The sequence below is a fragment of the Halichoeres trimaculatus genome, unplaced genomic scaffold (genome assembly GCF_033239565.1).
Source record: "Halichoeres trimaculatus isolate MK-OKI-2021-1 unplaced genomic scaffold, fHalTri1.1 fHalTri1_scaffold_16, whole genome shotgun sequence".
Classification (NCBI taxonomy): Eukaryota; Metazoa; Chordata; class Actinopteri; order Labriformes; family Labridae; genus Halichoeres; species Halichoeres trimaculatus.
This window is the reverse complement of record NW_027437194.1, coordinates 907,010-928,595: the sequence shown is the minus strand read 5'-3', so window position 1 is coordinate 928,595 and position 21,586 is coordinate 907,010. Positions and strand designations below refer to the sequence as shown.

The following is a 21,586-nucleotide window of genomic DNA, read 5'->3' as shown; positions in this document are numbered from 1 at the left end:
CGTAGCCAAGCGCCACTTCAGCCCCTGAAAAGCCTCTGAAATGGGGCGCACAGCACAAAGACCAGAGAGGAGAGGAGAGGAGAGGAGAGGAGAGGAGGAGAAGAAAGGACGGAGGGAGGAGAAGGAGAGGCGGACCGGGAGAGGAGAGGGGACGGAGGAATATTCCTGAGTCCATGTTCAGTTTCAGTGCTGCTGGTTCAGGGAAACATGTCTCTCTTCTCTTAAACTGTCGTCAAACCCAAACCCTGTTCCTCACCACCCCCCTCTAACCTGACTGCACTCAGAGTCTGAGCACAGACCAGATTTCAAGGCTGGATCCAGAGTCCAGGTTCCTGGTCTTCCTCTCAGCTGTCCCCACATGCTGTGTGATCTGGTTCAGTCTCTGGGGCTGGAAAGGCCTCAGCATGGGCACCGTGACTGTTACTGACAATTACTGACAATAACTGACAGTTACTGATAAACAAGAAAATAAATCACACACTAAAGTTAAAAGGAGGAGTTTATAAGTGATCTTGAAAAAGTCTCCCTTCTAGATATCTGCCTGATCCTAATCCACACAGGCTAAAATACAGGCTAAGCATGAGCTAAAGGCTAAAAACAGGATAAAACACAAGCTGAAGGCTATAACACAGGCTAAAACATGAGCTTAAAGCTAAAACACAGGCTAAAACATAAGCTTAAGGCTAAAATCAGGCTAAAGCATGAGCTTGAGGCTTAAACGCAAGCGAAAGGCTAAAATGTGACTTAAAGGCTAAAAACAGGCTAAAATATGAACATGAGCTAAAGGCTTAAACAAGAGCTAAATCCCAACATACAGGCTAAAACATTAGCTTAAGGCTAAAAACAGGTTAAAATATGAGCCGTGGAAATATTTAGATACTAAATATTTAGTATCGGTGAAATTTGAGTAAATCAACAGAGGATGAGATGATGCAATTTTTATTTTTTTATTTTTTAAAAAAATATGAGGTTAAGAAAGATAGCTTATGTATTTATTTATTTTAAATTATTATTATTATTATTATTATTATTATTATTATTATTATTATTATTATTATTATTATTTTCATTTTTAAGATATACATCTAATCCATATGTTGGTGCATATTCTAGTTTGTAAGTTGATGCAGTTCTCATTCCAGACCAGAGGGTGGCAGTTATGAGCTGAAATACTTTACTACCTCTGTTAAAAGGAAAGAAGAAGAAGTTTTTTTTCCCTCCATTTTGAGCAGTTTCACCTGAGCCCACCTGTTGCCTGTTACCTGCTGTGTTCAGTCTCTGCTCCTGCTCCTTGTGCTGTTGGATTTTCTTTCTTAAACACTGAAGGTGAGTTTTTTGCCATTTGTTTGGTTTTCACTTCCTGTTTTATTTAAAAGTTCTTCTCTTATAAACTGAGTATAAGTTTTCTTACACTCTTCAGGTGTAGCTTGTATTTTGTGAGCTTCATTTCTTTAATCTTTGTGTTTGAGCGTTTAGTGCTTCCTGTTTTAGTTTGTAGCTTAGTGTGTAGTTTGTTGTTTGTGGTGTGACTGTTTTTCCCTCTGGTTTGCTCCTGAGCAGTTTCACCTGTGATTGATTTTTCTTCTGTTTTTTCTGTTTTTTTTCTGTTGTTCACACTTTTGGAGTGAGACTTTGTTTTCTTGATTTCACATGCACACCAGTCCTCCAAACGTGTGTGTTCACTCTTAACTGAAGCTTTGTTGGATTTAGAGACATTTTAAGATGTGAAACTAAATCACGACTAAAACAATCTGAAAATCTGAGCAAAGCTGGGGGGAAACAAGCAGCTCCAAACGTCTCCTCCCTGTTTTTATATTTTTCATTGGCAGACAAACACTGAGCCGATGTTTTAAGAGCTGCTCGCTCCCCGTAGGAAGAAAACGCAGTGGGACAAAAAGGATGAAGGTTCATGATGAGTTACAGCACAAAGAGCTGGATGAGCTGACTGTGGAGGATGGAAAAAGCAGAAATCTTTTAATTTATTTTTCCTCGCTGATTTTTATTCCTCCTGCAGAGAAAATCTCACAAACACAGACGTGTTTCTGTCGTCCTGTCAGCCTCACGCTTCCCTTATTCCACGCTCAGCTTGGGACGCCGCGTTGTCTGAAAACATCTGTGGATGAAACTTTTCTCCTTCAGATCAGGATTAAAAAGTGTCAGAGTGACCTTTCCTTCTTCACTTCCTGTCCCCTGGTCGTCTCCTCCCCCTGATCCCCTCCTCAGACCCCTCCCTCCATAATTAGCTCTAATTAATCTTAAATGAGCGCCCTAACACGTTGCATGGTTTCATACAGCTTGTTAATACGGAGGTAATTTATGGGGTGTGTGTGGGATGAAGCGATGATGGAACGAGCGTCGTCCATCACAGAAATCATTAGAGACAGACGCCGCTCTTTGGCTCCCGCGCCGTCAGAGGAGGACACGCTCAGACTCCTCCTCCTCGCCACACACAGGTGAGTGTCGTCTCACCTCCAATCAGAGCCAACGCTCCCAGAAAAGACAGACTCTGAACCTTCAAAATAAAAGCACAGCTTGAGAGACGGAGAAACAGGCTGTTCTCTTTAAATTCATCTAACAAGAGAAAAACAATAAGCTCCAGTCAGCGAGCTGTTCTTGATTTACTTTTACTTCTTTATACATTTTATTGATTTATTTCATGAAAATATTGATGGATCTCATCAGATTAAAAGGAAAAACTCAGTTTCAGGTATATTGTGGTATTTATGGCTGTTTTACTCTGAAAATCTCTAAGATTGTCAGCACCAATATAAGTTATTCCTAAATGCTACTTCTCAGCTTCCTGATCAGTTTGATTTACAGTTAAGTCTGTTAAGTCTCCATGACAAAACCGCACCAGCTGATAAAATTTATCAGAAAGAAGAGAGATCTGTGTTTTTCTTTGCTGAAAATGATTTCTGTGATTAATTTTGTAGTGATGGTGGACACTGGAGCCTAACTGTCAGACAGAAAAAGGACAGAAGAGCAGAAGAAAGAGAAACAGGAGAGAGATAGAGCACGAGCTAAACGCTAATACAGAAACTAAAGGCTAAAACACAGGCTAAAACATGAACTAAATGCTATAAACAGGCTATGGCATGAGCTAAAGGCAAATACACAGGCTAAAACAAAAGCTAAAGGCTAATACACAGGCTTAAACATGAGCTAAAAGCTAAAACACAGGCTTAAACATGAGATAGAGGCTAATACACAGGCTAAAACGTGAGCTAAAGGATGTAACACAGGCTAAAACATAGTTAAAGGCTAAATATAGGCCAAAACAAAAACTAACGACTCATACACAGGCTAAAAACTGAGCTAAAGGCTAAAACACAGGCTAAGACATGAGCTAAAAGCTAAAACACAGGCTTAAACATGAGATAAAGGCTAATACACAGGCTAAAACGTGAGCTAAAGGATGTAACACAGGCTAAAACATAGTTAAAGGCTAAATATAGGCCAAAACAAAAACTAACGACTCATACACAGGCTAAAAACTGAGCTAAAAGCTTAAACACAGGCTTAAACATAACCTAAAACCTAAAACACAGGCTAAGACATGAGCTAAAGGCTAAAACACAGCCCGTTTCAATAGCTTAAAGCTAAAACATTGGCTCAAACATGAGCTTAAGAATTTAAACAGTCTGAAACATGGGCTAAAGGCTAAAAACAGGCCAAAACTTGAGCTAAAGGCTACAACACAGGCTAAAACATGATCCAAAGGCTATAAACAGGCCAAAACATTAGCAAAAGGTTAAAACACAGGCTAAAACATGAGCTAAAGGCTTAACATGAGCTAAAGGCTTAACATGAGCTAAATGCTAAACATGAGCTAAAGGCTTAAACAAGAGCTAAATCCCAACATACAGGCTAAAACATGGGCTAAAGGCTTAAAACAGGCTTAAATATGAGCTTGAGGCTAACAGGGTTAATGTGTTTGTGCTAATGTTGCCTCCAACCCACAGTCAGCAGTTATTCTGCAGTGGTCTGTTCAAACTTGAGAGTCTATCAATAAAATGAAGAGCCAGGTTACGTTAGCTCTGCTTGGTGAGGTTGGAGTTGGTAGATGAGCTCTGGTAGGACAGAACCAGGTCATGTGTCACGTCTCAGAGCACCGAGCGACCGATAGCACTACATATGGACGGCGGCTAAACTACTGTATGAACTGACAGTTAGCTTGTTGTCATGGAGAATTTCCACCACATCGTTTCCTGATCGTGATGTTACCACAGCTTTTTGCTGTTCTTTGTTTTCCTTTTTACGCTTTTTACATGGATGTTAACTTCAAAAACAGTTATTGAGACATTTTCATTCAGCGGTTTTTCTCGTGGTCTCTGAAGTCACTGGTTAGAGACGTTTGGGAGCTGAACGTGTCTGGTCTCGCTGAGCTAAATGCTCCAGATCACAGAATAGGTCTGAGTTATAAACGGGTTTTTTGCCTGAGAAGGAAAAGATCCTGGACTCTGCTCTCACAGGAGAAGATGAAGATTGTCTCAACTTTCAGATATTCTGGGTGTAGTTGATCAGATTTCTGCCCCCTGTGTTGAAGTTTACCAAACGAAGCGTCCTCAGACCGTCCCCCGTCAGCACTTTGATCCCTCAGCGCCTGGCGTCGTCTGCTGAGCCGTCCTCATCCGTCTCTGGCCCCGCCGTCCCCCAGGGGACACATTAGTCTCTTAATGCTTTGTCATCAGCGCAGGTTAATGGACCTCACAGTAGTCTGTTAAAAAACACTCCTGATCAATACTCAGTGTGTGCAGAAACGGATAGCGTCCAAAAATAGACCGACTGGGTTTCCAGTGATGAGACGTCAATTTTTAGTGACAAAGAGGGAGAAATAATTACAGGAGCTGAGAGACGAGTCTGACACCCGCTCAGGGAACCAGGCCCAGCAGCAGTTAGTGAAACAGTCAGCACAGAGCTGTGTACAGGCTCAACACAGTCATTTATTCATTTCACTGAGTCAGACTTTACCTGTGTACACAGGGAGCCGTCCTGCTAAACGTGTAGGGTGTTTGACTTTTTATTCTTATTTCGTCAAGAAAATAATGTTTCAATACAAAAATTAGAAATCATAAATATTACACTTCATTTTTTCTTGTTCCCAAAAAACAAAGAATCATAAAAGACCTCCATGTTGACTTCCTTTATTTCCAAAAGCACAAAAATCAGGATTTACCTCATCACTTCTCCCCATATTTTTTTTTTTTTAGCAAACTAGTAATAATGTTTTTGAAGAAAACTTTGATTGAGCTTCTTTCTTTTTTTTTTTTTTAAATTAAAACAGGTGTGGATTTAAAATTAACCAAACAGTACAATTAAAGACGGTGGCAGACAAAAAGTATTCTTTTTTATTTACTTATTTATTTTAAATCTGTTTTTTATGTCATATTTCTGTTTATCGTAGCATAATTTTGCGTTTTTTATTTTGAGGTTGTCCTAAATGTTGTCATCTTGTTAATATTTTTGTAATTTTGTTTCTCCTATTGTTTATTTTTTGTTGTGTTTTTTATTCATTGTTGCATTGTTTCTTTGTCTTGTTTACATTTTGTTGATCTTAATTGCCTGGTTTTCATTTTTTTGTATATGTACGTATATATATGTATATATATATATATATATATATATATATATATATATATATATATATATATATATATATATATATATATACATATATATATATATACATACAATATGGCATTTTATTTTTAGTTGCATTTTTTTTCTTTTTATTAATTTAATTTATTTTTTTGATTAACTATTTTTTTAAATTATAATTATTGTTTTATTCCAAAGACACCCCCTTGAGATGTGCTATTGTTTTTATTTTTAGTCACTGTTTTATGAGAACTTTTTTTCTTCCTAATTTGTTTAATTTTGTGTTTCCTTCTTGTTATGTTTTGCACTTTAGGGCCACCGTACATTTCATTACTAGGTGGGGGCTGAGCACCTGTTTCTTCACAATGACTATTTTAACCTAGAGCCCATACATCTGTTGGCTCACTGTTTACCCATCATGCTTTGCATGTTTAAGCTACAACTTGCTTCCACTTCCTGTTCTGTGTTTTACATTGGTGTACTGGTTAATCTGGAGTGTGGGACGTGGCTCAGTTTTTAGGTGATGAAGAAGCTTTAACGTGTTTCTCATACACCAGGTATTACGGTAATTACCGTAATATTCGGTGTATGAGGAACAGAAATCTGAGAGTCTTATTTCCCGTCGTTTCTAATCTGATCCATTTATCTTCCTCAGGTATTTCCCCTGATATTAAAGGTTAATCTGTTGATCAGCGCCGCGCAGCAGGAGGAACTGAGCAGAAGACGCTCGGTGCTCGTTAACACTTCCAGAAAAGTCGCTCTCATCAAGCCGGGCGAGGTTGGAGAGGGACAATCAACACAGTCCAAACAGTGAGTAAACAAGCTAACACTTAAAGGAAGAAAACACATGGACCAGTGCTCCCACACACACACACACACACACACACACACACACACACACACACACACACACACACACACACACACACACACAGCTCCTTCACATCATTATTTCTTCCTCCCTCCTCATCTCCATCTCCAGCAGAGTGAGGCCTGCTCTGGCTCCCAGTGTCTGGCACCTTTTTGTCCAAATCTGGCTCCAGGAGAGGAAGGAAGAAAGAGAGAAAGGAAGGAAAGAAGGAGGGAGTGAGGAGGGAGTAAGACGTGGTGTTAACACCCTTTTCAACACCAGAGCCCCTCACACACACACACACACACACACACACTGAGCAGAGCGGGCAGAGCTGCCTGGCTAATTGTAAGGTGTGTGTGCTCCAGTGTGTGTGTGCAGAGACCGTCTGTGTGTTTTCTGTGAGTGTTTACGCCTGCACTTTGCTTTGTAGTCGTGTGTTCGTCTCACCTTGACGTTACGAACGCCTCAGAGCGGATCTTTCTGCACTTTCAGCTCTTAGCATCGCTACAAACGACTTTCCTCACATTTCTCTGATTTCTGATTTTTCTTTGTTTCCTTCTTTTGTTTCTGCTCCTTCACCTCCTTTCGTACTCGAAGACAATCGCTTTATTTCTCATTAGTGCGTTTGACAGTTAATGAGAGGACGTGTGTGTGTGTATCTGTGTGTGTGTGTGTGTGTGTGTGTGTGGCTGTAAGCTCCGTCTGCAGAGGGAGGGAGAGAAAGTGGAGGAGGAAAGGGGAGAAGGAGATAGCAGGAGGAGGGAGGAGAGGGGGTGAAATTCATGTTGATAAATCATGTGGTCAGTAGCACAGGCCTATGTTTATCTCCTGCTGTCAGTGGAGTGTGGAGCCAGAGATACCGCTCACACACACACACACACATGTACACACACACACACACACACACACACACATCAACAAGGACGACAGAGGACTGTTGGTACCTGAGATTTCTTGCTTCTCCTCCTCCTCCTCCTCCTCCATCAGGGGGATGTGGAGGCCAGAGATAGAGCAGCGTCCGACCCCCTGAATCCCATCAGTCAGCTGTTTGAGCTGATTACTGCTCCACTAATTCACCTTAGCTACTCCTCCGCACCCACTAACAGGAAGCGCTTTGAACTGAACTAATCAAAATGAGCTCACGTACCTTATGCTAACATGATTTAATGAGCAGATGTAACACGTTAAAAAAGTATTTAAAATAATAACCCATTTTTTCTTAAGTTGAGGTTTCCAGAGTATTTTTGTTTCATATTGATTCAAATTCAGCGTGGCTACCTCGGTGTAAGATTTTGATCTAGCTGAAACAAATTAGTTGATTTTCTGACGTTTGTTTCCAACTGCTCCTCCAAATTTGAAGAAAATAGTTTCAGTAAGGTCATTTTTGTTGTGACGGTGTTTTGTAACCGTGAGTGAGGAGGGACACAGAGGATGTGAGACCCTGCTGTACCTGGAGATAATGCGTTGCAGGCTAACTGTGCTTCTTATGACTTAGACAAAATGTATTGGATTATTGATGCACATCATCCCAGAACTCACTGTTATGGTCGAGTGCTGATCTTATACTGTACTTATTAGTTTTTATGTAAATATGTTAATAGTAATATTTTTCTACTTTTCTATATTTCTTCAAATTTCTAATTTCATGTTCTTATTCTATTACTGTTCTACTTTTTATTGTTGTTGCATTTCTATTCTATTCTTTGATTCATGTGGCTGTCTGTACAACACATGGCACAGACAGGCTGTTTTTGTGTATCAAGTGGCGCGGACAAGCTGTCTTTACTTCATGAGGCACAGACCTGCTGTTTGTGCCTCACATGGCATGAACCGTCCGTGTGTGCTCTGTGCCACATGATGCCCTTATCATTTCCTGTTGTGAATTTTCTTGGTACAAAAAGTATCTTTACAGGTTTTCTGTGTCAACAACATTTAATTGAGTTTATACTGTAAGTGAATAAAATGTAACTGTTCCCTGAGTCTGGATATTTCTGGACATAATTAAACAGAAACAGGTCAAAATTTCACACAATGTGACGTTGATGTTCTGTGTTGTAATATATTAATAATTCAAGTAGGCCATCTAGTGTCTCAAAGTGGTTATAGCAATGGTTTAAGTTGTTTGGAACCTTTCCGTCAGCCATTAGCCTTTCATTAGCCTGTTAGCTTTTAGCATTTGAAATTCTCAGTATTTTTTACAAAGAGTTGATGTGATATGGTTCTGTGATGAAAGTTGAAATTCTATTCTGAAGCTGAAGTTATACTGATGTATGCTAACTGCTAGCATACAAATGCAGTTTCCCATATACGTTAGCATCAAGCTAGCGCTATTTTGTTATTTTGGTGAATAAGGTGATTTATACCATGTTGAATGTACTGAATATGAATCTCCTGAGAGATAGTGATGAACATTTCTTTATGAAGTCAGTTCTTCAGGAAAACTTCAAGCTGAAAATCCTGAGTTTTCTTGGGAAACGTTAGCTAACTGCTAAGCTCGTTAAGCACAAAGGCTAACGATATCCATGGATGGAAACATTTCTTATTGATTCTCAACAGGAACTGGTTTTTGATTCCCATCACTACACTCCATGCTCTGCACTGTGGAGCCCCGGGTTCCCAACCACGCTTCTTTAGCAGGGTCTCACATCCGCTGTGTTCCCTCCTCACTCACGGTTTCACAACAAAATGTAAAGGAGCAGCTTTTTGAAGTGTGGTTACAGAAAATTTTAGGATTACTGTTCTTTAGCAAAAATACCAGCCAGTTTTTTCTGTTATCAATCTCAGAGTGGTTGTTAGCCGGCTCAGATTTAAGCTAATCTCACTGGTCTGAGTCAGAGAAATGTAAATCAGTTTCACTCGGTAACTACAGTAATTTCATCTTGGCTTTATTTGTAGAAATGTCTTTGAAGACCGAGTAAGCAACATCTCATTTCTCTGCTGTTTAAAATGCATTGTGCAGAAACACACACACACACACACACACACACACACACACACACACACACACACACACACACACACACACACTCTGCTGGCTTTATGAAAATGTATAAGCTTGTAATCTAAAATTGAATGAATGTGTGATTCTAGCTGCAGGCTCTTGCAGGTGTTCAGGATTTAGTTTCTGTGATTGTGTTTCATCAAACAAAGGTCACCGCGCGCTGCACGCTCCACGCTCCACGCTCCACGTAATGTGGCTGTGTTCATGTTAAAGTGACGCTCCGTGTGTTCATGTTTAAGCTGCAGGAATATGGATTCTTTTACATTGTTTCTATGCACGAGGAGCGTGTCCCATAAAAACCCTGACACCTCTGAATTCATGACACTCAGACGCACATTTTTCTCAGGTGTTTTAGGATTTAATGCAAAGGGAGCTGCGGGGAAACGTGTAAATTCTTATCCAATACCAATCTGACACCTTCTGGATAACAGATCCATGTGGTGACGCCTAATGTGACTCTTTCTGCAGAAGACATTTACCTTTTTATATCACGCAGGATCAGACTTCTACCTCTGCCTCTGTACGTTTAATGCATTCAGGTAAAGAGCCAGAAACACCTCCAGCTCTCCAGGTTTAGCTGAGATTCAAGTCCAGAGAAAGAAATAAAATCCAGGAGTATCCAGAGCTCAGGGAGTCCAGGTTCCTTCAGCATCCAGAGACACTCAGGAACTGGGACTGGTAAAGCCAGACCAGAACCAGGAGACCAGTTTCTTAGACCCGGTTTGTACGACAATGTTTCACCTCAAACCACAAAAATGCAGAGAAAAAAAAATCTGCGTTTACACAGAAACACTGAGGGACTGAAAATGCTGCAGTGAGCATGCCAGGCCTGTAGGTGGAGCTTTAACTGTCTTGTCCAGGAGCAGTTTTTGGTAGATCTCCTCTGAAGTAGAGTTGGGCTGTTGGATGCACGAAGCGGGTCGTGACGTCAGCATTTCCATGTTTTTTTTTTTTTTGTTTTTTTTTTTGGGGGGGGGGGGGTATTATCAATATATAGAATTGAATTCAAGCATTATTTCAAAAGTTTTATAATTTTTGCAGTAAATCAAATCTGACTTGATTTTTACATTTTTTGTGAATTTTGGAAAAGATTTTGAACGTTTTGTAAAATTTTCATTTTTTTTTTAATTTTTGAATTTTTTGGAAATTGGAAAAAAAGCAAATTTTTAACATTTAATCTGATTTTTTTTTTAATTTATTTTTCTTTTGCAATTCTTTATTTTGAATTTTTTTTGCAATTTTATTAAAAATAGAAAAATCTAAGACATTACGTGAAATTTCATAAATTCAAAATGTGCCAGATCAAAAAACATGATTGATATGTGGTGAGACATGAGTTAAGCGCTATTATCAATATATTATTGGATTCAAGTATTATTACAAAAGTTTTATAATTTTTTTACAATAAATCAAATTTGACTTGTTTTTTACATTTTTTTGTGATTTTTGGAAAAAAAATGAAAATTTTGTAAAATTTTCAATTTAAAAAAAAAAAAAAATTTACATTTGAAAAAAAAAGCTAATTTTTGGCATTTAATTTGATTTTTTAATTTATTATTTTGCTTTTGCAATTTTTTATTTTGAACTTTTTTGCAATTTTAAATAGAAAAATCTTTTTTGATTTTTAATTTTCTGTAATCATTAATCCTGTATTTGTTATCCATTCACTGCACATCTCACCCCTAAGTGTACGTGTATTTGTGTATTTTTTTTCTCTCTACTTTGTTTCATTCTTGTTGTGACTTTTGTCAAATATATTAATTAAGGCAAATTAATGAGCTAATGCTGGGAACACAGAATAAGAAAGTTGTGAATTTGAGTTGCCTGCTTACATTTTGTATCCTGTACTCCTTGCATGAATTGTGTTGATGAAATAAAAAAAAAAAAGTAAAAAAAAAAAAAAAAAGAAAAATCTAAGACCATCACACGTGAAATTATATAAATTAAAAAAAACAGCTCATTTAGATAATTATTTACTCGTTTTTAGCTGTCTATAGAACTTTATATACTTTTTAATTTTTATTGTGAAGATTAAGTAGATTTTGTGTTTCCTGAATGACTTTAATCCAGGTGAGCTGAAAATAAATGGCTCCTACAAATTAAAGATTACAGACCCCTGATCTTAATGCTGAAATGTGTCGAGAAAATATTTCATAAAACGTGAAAAAGTGATGTTTCTAGTGGGCTACGGCGTCTCGGAAGACTCAAACTACTCGAACTAAATGAAAGAAAAATAACAACTGATAAAAGTTTCAGAGTGAGTGTGTGAACATGATTAACACAACAATTTATTTTTCAACATAAATTTTGGACAAAAAGAAAAAAAAAAACTCTGGAGGCTGTTTTCAAAAGTTTTAGATCGGTTAAAACGCTGTTGCCATGGAAACGAGAGGCTGAAAGGCAGCGATACTTTAGCGTTTCACCCTAAAATCGTCGTGAAGACAGTACGACTCATGCTGCACATGAACACACTTTGTTACACTGATAAACATGTTACACACACACACACACACGTGCTCCACGGCCTCGACACATTATGCAGAGTGTGTGCATTTACATATATGTGTGTGTGATGACACATGACCGGGGGTGTGTGCTCTCACACTTGTGTTTGACAGTTGGGAGTGTCGCTGTGACACCGTGGCCTCTGTTAAAAAGACATGAGCTGCAGTGCATGTGTGTGCATATGTTCGTGTGTGAGTGTGTGTGTGTGTGTGTGTGTGTGCGCTGCAACAGGCCGGTGGGAAGGGAGACAGATTGCGTTTTAACAGCCATCGCTGTCATCTCCAACAGCTGTCCTCTTCCCATTCTCTATTCAGAGAGGCTGTGTTTGCATTGTCTCCCTCATGACCTCCCTTCAAAGACCCACCGAGGGGAGAGGAGGCGAGGAGAGGAGGAGAGGAGAGGAGGGGAGGGGGGAGGAGGGAGGAAAGTGAGACAGATCATTGGACAGTGGAGGAGAAAATAGCAAAAAATGCAAATGGAGGCAGAAAAAGCGTCAGAAGCGTCTCCATCTCTGCTCTCAGCGTACTGTACGCTCCTCTCCTCTCCTCCTCCCACCTCCCTTCACCCCTTCCTCCCATCTTGTATCTCTCCTGCTCCTTCCTCTGCCTCTCCATCACCCTCCTCCTCCTCCCCCGCCTCCCCCATGTTGTCTCTTATCAGGTAGAGGAGCGATAAGGCCGCTATCTCTCCGTGCCAGGGCTTTGACACGACGCTTTAATGCATAATAAGTTCACTCATCTTTTAATCAATGCGGCCAAATGATGAATTTGTGAAGGGTTAACAGTCGTTCATTGGCAGCTTTTCCTGCTAAAAACACACAGATAAGGTCGGCCCGGATCAGACAGGAGGCTGCTGGATTCTGCGCCGACAAATATGCAAATGAGGCGTTTGCTCGCTGGCTGTCATACTCTGAGCAGACCTCAGGAGCATTGTCTCAGCGTTTCTCCACACATCCTCTGACATTTCTCCGTTCGCTGCTCTGCAGGAAATCTGTGCTGATGGCGTCGACAGATGTGAATAAATTCTCAGTTTCCTGCTCAGGATAAAAATCAGAGATCTGTCGTGTTTACAGCTTCATTGTTTGACGTGTTCGTCAAACTGTGTTTAATAAAACTTCTTTAAAACGTGAATTATCCTGTAGAGGAAGCACTCAGAGCGCCCAGAATAAATAATCCCTACAGGTCGATCATTAACCGTCAGCAGAGCTGCCAAAGCAAACAGATAAAATCACAGCCGACACTGGGCAGGAGGAATAACAAGTTCACCTGAATTTAAAAATAATTTCTGTTAAATTAACTCATATTCATCAAATATCCTCAGTATGTTTACTCCCAAACTTTTAGAAACGTCTGTTTTTATTCAGGAATCGTCTTTTTAGCCTTAACATAAGCCACATTCACCTGAACAGTCCAGAAAAAATGTCTGATTTCAAGTTATATAAAGACAAATGAGATCTGAAGTGCTGTAACAAGTTAAAACAGAATCTGTCAATGCAACCAGAGAAATATTTACAGCATGAAAAAAAATACTTGATAAGATTTTGTTGTTTTGCAGTGTATAATTAAGCATCAGCTTAACACCTGTAGGCCGGAGGTTTCTGCTTGATAAAACAAAAAACCCTCTGAGAAAAAATATGATTTGTGTTTCATCAAATCTGGGGTTAAAAGGTTGATTTATTTTTTGTGTCACCTTTGCAGCTCCCTTCACATGATTCAAGTTGGTTTTGTGATTCATGATAATGTAGGATGGATTTTACAAGAAGGAAAAAAAAGCCACAAAAATGTATTAAAAAAACCCCAAAACATTCAAATAAACAAAATGAAAAAAATAACAAAAACAACAAACAGATAAGTAAAACAAAAATTGAAAAAAAAAAATCAAAAGATTAAAAAACAAAAAACAAAAAAGAAAAAAGGAAATTGAAAAAAAAAAGAAAAAAGAAGAAACAGCAAAAAAAAAAACAAGTAAAGCAACAGAAACCACGAACAAGAAAAAAAACTACACCAAACAAAAATAAAAAACAGCAAACAAAAAATAAAAAACAATAAAAAACATCAAAAAATAAAAAAAAACATCAGAAACAAAAAATCAGAAAAAGAAAAAAAAAACAAAAAAAAGAAAAAAACAGCGAAAACGAAAAACAGCAAAAGAACAAACAAACAAAAACCAAGTGAAGCAACAAAAACCACCAACAACAGAAAAAAAAACAAGAAAAACAACAAATGGAAAAAAAACAAGAAAAAAACAAAACAAAAAAACAGAAAAAAACCCCAAAACAAACAAAAAACCCAAGTAAAGCAACAAAAACCACAAATTACAGATAAAAAAAAACAAACAAAAAAACTTAAATTAAAACTCAAAAAATTCATCAAAAAACAAACAAAAAAAAATAAAATAAGCAACGAATGCCAATTATATACAATAAAAACAACAAAAAAACCTTAATAAAACAAGAAAAACAACCAAAAAGAAATAAGAAAAAACAACAAAAAACATCAAAGAACAAAAAAAAGGAAAAACATCAAAATAAATATCAAAACAAAACAATATATTTTTTAAGATTGTAAAAGATAAAACCTTTTCCTGATAATAAAACAGAAAATAATGGAGATGGATCTGTTGGATCCACAGAGTCCACTGAGGGGACCTGAATCTGAGTCTGGTTTTATTTTAGGACTGGATCAGGTCTGTCTGCTGGACTCCTCAGAGAAATAAAAACCACCCACGCTGCCTTTCACTCCTCCTTCTACTCTCTGTCTCCTCTCCTTCCCTCCTCGTCCGCTCTCCGGTCACCCATTCATCCTGCCTGCACTCCCCCCTCCTCGTCTCCCCCTCCTGATGGTTGGTTCATGGGTCACCCGGGTGACAGGGCCTGAGTCGGGAGATAAGGCGAGGCCAGAGCGGCGAGGCCAGAGCGGCGTCACTGCGCCCGACACTCTGAGGGTGACGGCTGGATGCAGAGCCGCCATGAAACAGGAGAGGGTGGGGGGGCTAATCTGCCATCGTTTGAAGTAATAATACATTCCTGATAGTCATCTGTACATGCAGAGAGCTGACACACACACACACACACACACACACACACACACACACACACACACACACACACACACACACACACACACACACACACACACACACACACACACACACAGAGGCAGGGACAACAAACAGAAATACAGACAGCTTCTTCTTCTCCTCCTCTCACTGTAAATCACCGCTCTCTGTACTTCCTCCAGCCTCCGCCCCCCCTCCATGCCGCCACCCCTCCCTCCACGCCACCACCCCTCCCTCCACGCCACCACCCCCCCCTCCACGCCACCACCCCTCCCTCCACGCCGCCGTGGATATCAGGCTGGAGCAGAAGGGCTCAGCCCAGCTGATAGAGGGTCCTCTGGGGCTGGGGGTGGAGAGCAGAGGGGTGAGACATGGGTGGGTGGAGGTGCTGCTTTGTGTGTGTGTGTGTGTGTGTGTGTGTGTGTGTGTGTGTGTGTGTGTGTGTGTGTTCAGCAGCTCAGGGACTATAGGAGGCTTACTCTGCTCCCTCAGATATGGAGGTCAGGGGTTAGGAGGGGCGGCGCGCTGTTTGTGCGAGCGCTGGACTTCAGGATCAGCTGCTGCTGGTCTCTGGGTCCTAAAGATCCAGAGTCCTCCTGAAACTCAGGATCAGCTGCTGCTGGTCTCTGGGTCCTAAAGATCCAGAGTCCTCCTGAAACTCAGGATCAGCTTCTGATGAACAGACTAACACCAGAACTCTCAGCCCAGAATAAAACAACTCATTTTTCAGGAGTCGTTTCTGTTGATCCTGAGCAGGAACAACCACAGCTCGCCGCACGCCCCCCCACCACAGATCCAATATGGCCGCTCCCTCTTTAAAGCAGCAAAGAGGATCTCTGACTTCAAGGTGTGAGGAGAGACAGAAAGACGTCAGTCAGAGTCTGGTGGACACGGAGGGAAGGTAGAAACCAGAGTCTGTCTGAGAGGCTGCGAGCTGAGCTGCTGCTGCTTAGCTCACGTCAGGTTTGCATACCGCTCAGGGCTCCACCTGTTGGTTTGTTGTGGTGTTGCAAAGCGTGCTCACCGTGCGTGTGTCTGCTGCAGTGTAGTTTATCCTGTTTGGTTTTAAAGTGTAATCCTGATAAACAATCCCTGTTTTTATCAAATAAAGCAGTAATCTGATTACAGATTTTTTCTATTATTATCTCAAACGAATCAACAGACCTCATGTGACGAACTTACGAGATATCGTCATCGACTGAGTGCTTACTGTGTCTCTGTAGTTCACACTGATCGGTCATTTGACCTCAACATGTTAGAAAAACGTGAGTCTTGAATGTTGACAACAATGAATGAGATCATCTTTCCTTCTTGGATATTTTGAAGACAAGAACATGAGACTGATCCACCGTCCTGTTAGTTTTATGATCTGACGAAAACTTTATCGTGGTCGTAAGGAAAAGGGAAGAAATGCAAACACTTCGTCTCCTCCTCTCCCAGTGTGCTCCCACGGCTTGCTTTGTTGTAGTGATGTCTTTCTGAAGGTCCAAACCTTTCAAAGTAATGCTTTAATACTGGGCATGAACCAGACGGTCCCGTTTGGTTTGGAGCACACAGAAAAGTCTGATGACCCGGACCAAACGGGACAGGCGAGGACTGGGGATGGAATGCGACGCGTCAACTTTTTTCTCATCACATTTATTTCCAAAGCTGCGATGCAAACCAAATTTCTCCCAGACATTGGTATTAACTCAAATTAGATTTAGTAGATTTAGAAGAATATTATTAAAAACAATAAAATTAAAAAATTTCTTACAGTGGGTGTTAATGATTACAGATACTGTCTCTTAATAAATTCATGCCTTATCATATTCAAGCAGTATTTAAAATTTTTAAATTTTGGAAAATGTATTAGATTTCAAGTTTATTTAATATTTTTGTAATTCTTTGAATTTTCAAAATTTGTTAGAAATTTTTGCATATTTTTTACATTTTACTTTTATGGATTTTTTTAAGCGTAAGATTTTTTTTTTGCAATTTTTTAATTAAAAAAAATGAAATTTTGCAAATGACCAAAAATTCATTTTTTACATTTTTATAAAAATTAAAGAATTTTAAAATAATGATTTTTTTTTTTTTTTTTTTTTTTTGCAAATTAAAAAAAAAAATTTTTTTTAAACAAAATTTGCAAATTTTTGCCACACACATTTTGTGAAATTTAATGAAGTTTTGGCAAATTTTGGCAACTTTTTGATTCTTTTTAGTAAATTTCTTAAACATTAAAAAAAAAAAAAAAAAACGATCACGTTTCATTTTATAAATCATACATGTGATTTTTTTCATGTATAGAATTATATTTACTTTTTTGCCTTTATTGTTATAAGATAAAGTCGATCTTGTGGCTCCTGAATGACTTTAATCCAGGTGTACTAAGGCAAAACGGCTCCTATGAAAGTAAAGGTTGCAGACCCTTGGACTAGGCCGTTCTAACAGATTGATTTTCTGTTTCTGAAACCATTTGAGAGTCAACTTTGCCGTGTGCTTTGGATGGTTGTCCTGCTGGAAGGTCCAGCCACGTCTCATCTTCATCATCCTGGTGGATGGCAGCAGATTCAGATCAAGAATTTCCCCATACATGGCTCCATTCATTGCTCCGTCAGTTATATGAAGTTTGCCAACACCATGAGATGAGAAACAACCCCATGCCATGATGCTTCACCTCCAAACTTCACTGTTGGTGTAGTGTTTTTTGGCTGATGTGCAGAGCCATTTCTCCTCCAAACATGGTCTGTAGTATGACAGCCCAAAAGTTCAGTTTTGGTCTCATCTGACCAGACAACATTCTCCCAGTGTTCTACAGGCTTGTCAAGATGCTGTTTAGCAAACTTTAAACCAGCTTCAACATGCCTTTTCTTGAGGAATGGAGTCTTGCGGGCTGAGCGTCCATAGAGGCCATGGTGGTGGAGTGCATTGCCTATTGTTTTCTCTGTAACAATTATACCTGCTGCCTCCAAGTCTTCCTGGAGCCCTTTCAGGGTGGTCCTTGGCTGGTTGAGTCCTCTTCTGACTATCTTTCTGACTCCCTGGTCAGAAATCTTCAAGGAGCTCCTGTGCGTGGCCTGTTGATGGTAAGGTGGTGCTTCTTCCACTTGTGAATAATGGCCCCAACGGTGCTGACTGGAATATTCAGGTGCTTTGATATAAGTCTGTAACCAGTTCCATTCTGATGCTGAGCAACAATCAGGTTGTGAATGTCTTCAGAGAGCTCTTTGCCTTTACCCATCATGAGGTGTGTGCTATTTAACTGCTTGGTGAAAAAAACACCTTTTTTATAGGACCATCAATTTGCTCTAGCCCAGCTGATGTTGGTTTGCACTATTTGGAAGTTGAAGTAATAATTACTGACAGATTTCAGGTGATATGGTGCATTTCCTGTCCAAAGTATACAGCCTTTTCATGGTGTGTTCAATACTTTTTTCCTGTGTTATCGTACTTAATTCACCATAATCATTATTTATGGACCTGAACGTTGTGATTTCTTTTCATGTGTGGATTATTTGAGTTAATACCAATGTCTGGGAGAAATTTGGTTTGAATTGGAGCTTTGGAAATGAATGTGATGAGAAAAAAGTTCAATACTTATTTTCCTCACTGTACATGACAGAATGGATTAAAGACAATCTGTTAGTAGTGGATTATTAGGGAAAATGGTGATCTGTGGTGTTAAAAACAAAACAATATACACCGAACCGAACCAAAAACTGTCGCCCATGAAATCACACGTAGACGAGGACACTGAATAAGGAGGAAGGAAAAGGAGGAAGGAAAGGACTTGGACGTGTTCCTGCCTCATCCTCAGACGGGTTATTTTTTAATTTTCAGACCCAAACAGAGAGATCTGAGTGTCGCTGTGTCTCTGCTCCGTCCGTGCGTCCATCGTCGTGTATTTCCGTGCGTCTGATCCACGCTAAGCTACGATAATCATAACTTTGCTCAATCTGCGCTCTGATTGACTCGGCAGGTCGTTTGTGGTCGTGGCTCGAGCCGGCGCACAGCGGTCTCCTCAGCAGACGAGTGTGTGCGCAGGTGTAACAACTCATAAAGAGAAATGGTCCTCTTTTCTTCTTTTCCCTGAGTGATTGTGGAAATATAATCAATTCAGAGGGACACTTCATCTCGTAGCAAAATGGCAATTTGACCCCCGCGGAGAGCAGGTCTGATGTGACGGCGAGCGGCGTATTGTCACAGGTGCAGAGATGCTTCAGAGCCACATGCCAGCATTAAAAAGACAGAAAGCAATTTCCTTTGTTTGGTGTCCACTCGCTCTGCCGCTCACGCTGCGTCCGACGGCTCCGAGCTGAAGTTTCCCTCAAATTAAAGAAGATTCATCCGCAGATTTTTTTTTTCCAGCACATTCAGAATTCAGTGATTACTTTTGTTGTGCTGTTTCATTTTTTAACAGTGTGTTAAATCAAACACGCTCCTGTTTTTACAAACCCTGACCGTGGAGATGGTTTAACAGCTGTGTGTGCGGTTTGGACGAGCTGCGGCTGAAAATGAGTCGCTGCAGATTAAAGGAAGAGAAGTTTGGGATTTCAAACTCAGATAAACTCAGAAAGAAACAGGAGGAGCCACGTGTTATTTCTAGTGCTGTCAGGCGATTAAAAAATTAACCTAATTAATTACAGGATTTGAATTAATTAATCAAATTAATCGCATTTTAATCTCATATCAGTTTAAGGTCCCAAAATAAAGAATTTGGAGTCCAGGACATTAAAATTACATTAAAAGACATAAAAAAAACATTTAAAAATAAGGTGGAAATATATCCAACACATTTTTAGGTACCCTGAGGCATAAGGAACACATGAAAAAAGTTTTATGGTTCTATCTTTACAAAATCTACACAGTCCTGCACCTAAGATAAGCTGATTTAATTTTTAGGACGTTTTTTGCTTCTGTCACATTTTTACTCGATGTGGACTCAATTTTCACTGCAATATGAACTTCTATACTTCTATGAGGTCAGGAGAACCAGGGCTAAAGGCTAAAAACTGTGAGGAACTATGTACAAACACTTTTTTCAAGTCTTGGATCAAAGAAAAGTGAAGTATTCTCAGTTTAACATGCTCTGAACACACAAACTGTTGCTGATTGGTGCAGAGCAGCCCCAAGCTGAAACATGACACCAGGAAGATGGAAGCAAATTTTCAAAGAATTCTTTAGATTTAAATACAGGACAAATATCGATCATTCAGGGCTTGTTTGATGCAGTAAAGAGTGTAAAATTACCTGTTTTTTACAGAATTGAGCAAACGGTTGATTTTCTGTAGATTTTCAAAAAGGACGTGTGAATAAGCGAGATGTGGACGGCAGTCCCCTTAAAGGATAAGTTCGGTTTACACAGCTTTTACATTGTTTATATAATGAAGTAGAACAACATACTCACCCAGAAGGCTTTCCTGATCCAAGCAGTGCTTCTGGAGATATTTAGATCCAAAATCGTGCAGCGGACGTCCGTCTATGATCCATCGGGGCATAGACAGCGCCGCTCCTTAAAACTGCATTAATCGTCCAAAAACCTGTGTTTTTCACCAATATTCCATCATGGTCCGCTCCGAGATAGTCCTCTGCTGCAGTCTGTGTCACTCCAGACAGCGCTGTGCGGCTGTACTGACCTCTGAACTGACGAAGACTTTGTTTACGCTTGCCCCTCAAAGAAAGGAGTCAGTGCTGTCTATGCCCCGATGGATCCCATCATACGGACGTCCGCTGCACGATTTTGGATCTAAATATCTCCTGAAGCACTGCTTGGATCAGGAAAACCTTCTGGGTGAGTATTTTGTTCTATTTCATTCTATAAACAATGTAAAAGCTGTATAAACCGAACTTATCCTTTAACAGCGCTCTCTCTTCCCCCTGGTTCAAAGCATGTTGCTAGATGTGATACATTCAGGGACCGTCGGAAATTTGAAAATCTGACGAGAACACCACTTTTTTCATGTAGGACAAACGGTTTGTAAATGCTAGACATTTGAAAATAAGTGCGTCTTTGAACGCCTCGCGGGTTTGGGATCCAGATTAATCTGCGTTAATTTTTATGACGCGTTAATTTGCGGTGTAATTGATTAATCTAATTAACGCGTTAAAATGACAGCCCTAGTTTCTATATAAAACCTTACTCTGCCGGGTGGGGTCAGTATTGAGTTCACAAAGCTACTGTGAAACTAACTAACTGATATTGCTCCGAATGCGATTTCCCAGCACAAACTGACTGATCATATTCACACACAATGGAATCCAGAGCACGGTGAATGAGATCGACACTGATGTTTTCCTGCTGCTCCATTTCTGCACGATGAGCCCCGTCCTGTTGTGCAATACGGAGAAGTATGCTCGGGATTGAAGCGGTGGGATCATTTAGCACGAGCATCAGAGCACCGGTGGGCGGTCTGAATATTGCAACAGGTATGCCGTAGTCTTTGTCGAGCAGAGCATCGCTGAACCAACTTCTTTCAGGCCGAACGACAAAGAAGGAGGAGAACAGTTCGTACGCATACTCGTAGTCCAGCCATCCACAAGGTTTGCTCCCACCAGAAGCAGCGGCTCACTCAGCATCCGACTCAGCGCTA

At 39.9% G+C, this 21,586-nt stretch overlaps 1 long non-coding RNA gene across 2 annotated transcripts in view; it reads left to right on the top strand.

The window, feature by feature from the left end:
• Positions 1-1,237: 1,237 nt before the first annotated feature.
• The window catches only part of LOC141805744 (uncharacterized), a 61,478-nt gene continuing 41,129 nt past the window's right edge, over positions 1,238-21,586 (top strand). For both annotated transcript variants that reach the window (XR_012599729.1, XR_012599728.1), the window contains exons 1-2: positions 1,238-1,326; positions 6,254-6,408. This is a non-coding gene — a long non-coding RNA (uncharacterized LOC141805744). The remainder of the gene's footprint in view (positions 1,327-6,253; positions 6,409-21,586) is intronic.